General features: G+C 40.8%; 1 long non-coding RNA gene across 1 annotated transcript; it reads left to right on the forward strand.

The window, feature by feature from the left end:
• The first annotated feature begins 365 nt into the window (after positions 1-365).
• On the forward strand, positions 366-1,164 carry LOC26534151 (uncharacterized). The gene is made up of 2 exons (XR_004470081.1): positions 366-832; positions 903-1,164. It is a non-coding gene; the product is annotated as an uncharacterized lncRNA (long non-coding RNA).
• Positions 1,165-4,961: the final 3,797 nt, after the last annotated feature.

A 4,961-nucleotide genomic window follows, 5' to 3' on the forward strand; every position in this document is an offset into this window, starting at 1 on the left:
ATGCGATATCCCATCTTTCCAAAAACGATTTCAATGTTATCTAATCGTTTGTGTATCTCTTTCCTGATATTTAATATAATTTAAATGTTCTTAGCTGAATGGGTTTTCTTCCTATTGGTTCACCTTTACATCATACGGTTTTACATTGTACTGTGTGAAAGTTTATTTTCTATATTCACCTGACTATCGCTATTGATTCCATTCTATAACCATCCATCTGTCTATCCCTAGATCCATATTAACATACTCGTAAGCCATGCCCCATCGATCCGTTGCCCATTTATCTTCATTAGTAAACTTGTTCCACACTGTTTCTCTTCGGACCCTCAAAATCCAAGCAAACGAGAACGGAATGTTTCGATTGTCATTTGCTCTATTTCTATTTCTGCTTCTGCTTCTGTTTCTAATTCTGTTTCTATTGTTATAGTTACTGTTGCAATTGCCTGCATTGCAGCAGGTCGTAAATTTATGGCAAATAAATTTATAGCAGTCGTTTCGAGGTCTCCAACGCACCACCAGTCCACCAGGCCACCCAATAGAGTGGGCTCCATTCCACTGCTGTCTGTCAGATGGGGAACATTCAACTGAAATGGCTCAAAAAATTGAAATCAACCAAAGTTGGGGAATTTCCTGCAGCCAGGAGAAGCAAAAAGAGGTCGAGGGGCTGAGCAAATGAATAGAACCAGCCAAGAATCCTTCTTTGCTGTTCATTTTGGGCTCGGGTTAGAAGGGCCCAATGCATATTAAGTTGTCCTTGTTGTCCTCGTTTTCCTTGTTGAGAGCTTATCTGAATGCACCACAATTATTTCAGCTTGTCGGAGAAGCCAAACGGGTATTGTTAAAGGGTTGATGGTGGGGCACAACTTGTGAACTTTACAAATTGAAATTAATTACTTTCCCAGTCATTGTGCGAGTGCAAGCCCCCCAAATGCAGTTTGTCCACGGCCAACTGCCGACTGCCATACGAAGCTTCGCTCACTACCTGAATGGCCAAGAAGCAAAAGTTTTTCTGAAGAAAAATGTTGATTGGAACGAATTATTGTGGCAACTGGAGGGGACCAGCTTGGTACGAGGTACGAGATATCCTGCCTGAGATACCCTGAATATGTTTCTATATATTCATTTCCGTATGTATCTCTATTGAATAAAATCTAAGTCCGCTTATCCAAGACTCCTCTAACTGCACCCTCCACCTGTCGCACCTGATCCTCCACTTTATTGATAATCTCGGCTCTGCAGTCATTGGTAACGTTCCTTGACGGCCTCCAGCTTGGCTCCCGGGAAAGGCCCTCCAAACGCCGCAACTACCTACATAGTCGATATCCAGGTAAGAGGTGAGTCACTTTTAGATACCTTCATCTAAACTAGATGTAGTAAATGTGGGTGCGGAATACACCTTCGTCGTTCCCATTTTGTTAAATGTTTAACAGTCGAGAGGATCAGGACCCTTTGGTGGAGCCGCTCCAAGGAATGATTTGTTCAAGAGCCTTTTAAGTCTTGTAAAATATTTGAGCTGTTTCCATACCACACTGTCTGTTGAATATCACTCTCCCTCTCTCTCGTTTTCCACCAACGAATTACCATCCGACCGTTGCATCTTTCTCACTCCGCCAGCGGGCGCTCACTGGAGTAGGAAGAGAGAAAGAGCGAGTCAGCCACGGGAAATTGTTTTCGTTATCCTGGCTATAATAACAATCCGATCTCATTCAAATTCTGCAACTTGGTGTTTCCGTATTTTACAAATTGTTGATGCCATGGGCTTGACAAAAAATTGAATTAGACTTATTTCAGTGCGAAATACCAGGAGGATGCACAAAAAGTTTGGTCGCTCTATCTCTATAAAACTGTGAGGCTCTTATCGAAATTGACAGACTTCCAATATATGTACATATGTACAAAACAGAACTTTTAATCGAAGATACGAAGAAATATCGGATTTTGATATACATATCTGCACAGCATAATTATCAATTTCTATCATTCAATCAATATTTCAGTATCTACCTACCTTAAAATACATTAAAATAGGCAAAGCGAAATGTTATATGAATAATTTATGTAGATAATTTTTTGTTTAACTTTTGAATATCGAAATATCATGAAGGAGCTGCCAAATCGTGTTTTCCGCAGACTTAACTGACCTTTTTATACTCATTTTGAGTATCGGGGTATATTAGATTTGTGGTGAAAATGGATGTGTGTAACGTCCAGAAGGAATCATTTCCGACCCCATAAAGTATATATATTCTTGATCAGCATCAATAGCCGAGTCGATTGAGCCCTGTCTGTCTGTCCGTACGAGTACGACTAGTATTTCCTATCCTGCTCGAGTTTCGTTTCTTAAGAGTGTTCCTCCAACGTTATTGAATGTACTTGAAACTCTTGTGAATCAAGCTAAAGCCCCTTCTGCCTTGCCGTCCCCATCCCCCCCCAGTGGCACCTCCTTGCCTCACCCCTTTTTGGAATCGCTTCCAGACATAATCACCACATGACGTGGCATCATCAGCATCGGCATCGGCATCAGCATCAGCATCGCTCGCTTGTGGGGCTTGAGAGTGCGTGTTGCTTATCAATGGAAACTGCTGATGACAACCCGGGAAGGAGGGGGAGAAGGAGTTCAGAGAAGACGGGGACGGGGACGGGGACTGGCAGAATGGGTATGAAAGGAAGAGCCGGGCGAAGCAGGCAGGACCAGCAGAATACGTACGTATAAAAGGAGGAAGGAGTAAGGCGATACCAGGACGAAGCGGAGCCTGTTTATAGTTTGCGCCAGAGCCGAAAGCAACTAAATTAAAATTATTTCAACTCGAGTGGTTCGCCCCTCGCAAAGCTGGATGGAAAGAGTCTTCAGCAAATAACGGAGCCATTAAAACCAGTTGCAAAGAGCCCCATAGAGGTGGAGGAACAACCAGAGGCATCCCTGATTTTGATTGCTGTTTTGCAGCCGCTCGTCTCGACGATGTTGTTGTCGTATCAAATTATAAATACTTATGAACCCTGGACGGCACGGCAGACACAGCAGATGCACCAAATGGAGAGCGACCGAGATGCAAATAAACATCATATTTGAGACAAAGGCAAGTGGGTCCCAAGTGGTGCCAGTAGATATTCCTACCAAAGAAATACCTTTAAGAACTTTAGCATTAGATGATGCTTTTTTAATAACACAAACTAACATTTTATCAGACATTTGAATACATTCCCCTATTGAATTTTCATCGCTTACATCCCATCCCATCTATTGCATCAAAAGTTGTGGGTCGTCGTTCGATATTTTACTCCTATCGGCGAGAGCGAGCGAAGCGAGTGAGCCGGGGGCTGGCGAACTAGCGAGTTAACAAATGCAGGGATGCTTTGAGGTAGATTTCTCAGTGTAAGCTGTTCCAGAAAGTGTATATTATCGTAAACTTCTCCTGCCTGTTGCATGCAGATACGCGAAAACAATATGCCCCTTGGATTTCCAAGTACCGCATAGAAATAGCAATAGCCGTAACAAATTACGAAGCAATTCAAGCGACACTTTGGGATACCCTTACCGAAGCCAGAGTGTTCGTTCTCTGCCCAAAAAAAGGAAGTCAACAAGTGTAAAGTCAAACAATTAAAAACTCAATTAGCGCCATATTGAAAAGCTGCCAATCATTTGTCACCTCCAATCCCCGTTCTTCCCCACAAACCCTATAGATCTTATATATATATACCTATGTATGTATGTATGTGCGAATCCTCGTGCAGCTACAGTACGAGTGTCTGTGTGTGTCTGTGTATCCCGTTGGCTGTTGGCTGTTTGTTTGCATTGTGCGCCGCAAATTGGTCAAAAGTACAAAAATATCAAAGATTCGACACAAAACACAGCGAAAAATACAAGAGCAGAAAAACAACCGAAAAACAGTAGGCAAAAAGGAATAGAATGGAATGGAATGGCAAAACCAAATCAAACTAAAGGCAAAGGCAAATAGCAAACATCACATTTCGAGCGTGAAATTGACAAACAAAAAACACCCTAAAAAAAGCACACATTCAAAAAATGAATCCCAGAGACTGTGCGATACCAACAAAACAACAAAAAAAAAGAATGCATAAAGGAACTAAAATAAAATACAAGGAAATATACAACAATACAGACAGCACTACGGCTATGGACTGCACCCGAAACGAAGTGCAACAAATGCAAAATAGTTTGACCAAAGCCAACAAAAGCAGTGCGCAAAAAAAACGAAACAGAAAACCAAATCAAAGCACAAAAAGCGGAGGAAATTGAAGAAGAAATGCCGAATACCGAAAGATTCATTTTTAACCATGGCCCAACATATGACAAACGTACATATACATACATACATACATATACTAGTAGTACAAATTTAAGGCAACAGTCGACTTCGGCTCTTGTTCACAAATTGAAAAGACCAAAGCAATGTGCAGATAGAGTGTGAGAGAGAGCGTCCTGTGGAAAAATTACACAACTACAGAATTCTGTTGGCCGAGGCTGGTTCTCATAAAAGGGAAAATGTTACAACAGTACGAAACCAATTTGCAGCCAATTAACACTACATCTATGGGCTACTAGCACTCTGAAGATTTAATAGGAAAAACGTATAATGCGCTGAATAGCAATCATAATCCCTAAATGCCATCAATATTCACAATGAAAGCATTCAAAACATAACCATATCTACTATTTAAGCCATTTAAACCATTTAAATGCTAATTAGAAACAATAGAAGATGAAAAACAAAAATAAATTGAACAAGTTTTAATCTACGAGTACAAAAAATAAATTAATTTGCACATTTTCCTTGGAATATTGTTTTTGTATTGTCAAAAGAAAACCCATAAGCAGGCCATGAATTTCTCAGTAATTGGTCCTTTGAGTCACTTCACTCTCCATGTACAACCATTCCAATTAGGCAAGGAATAGAGCCTTATTTGTTAAGATCAACAATCCATCAAACTTTTCTTAAGAA

This window comes from Drosophila pseudoobscura, chromosome X, assembly GCF_009870125.1.
Source record: "Drosophila pseudoobscura strain MV-25-SWS-2005 chromosome X, UCI_Dpse_MV25, whole genome shotgun sequence".
Taxonomy (NCBI): Eukaryota; Metazoa; Arthropoda; class Insecta; order Diptera; family Drosophilidae; genus Drosophila; species Drosophila pseudoobscura.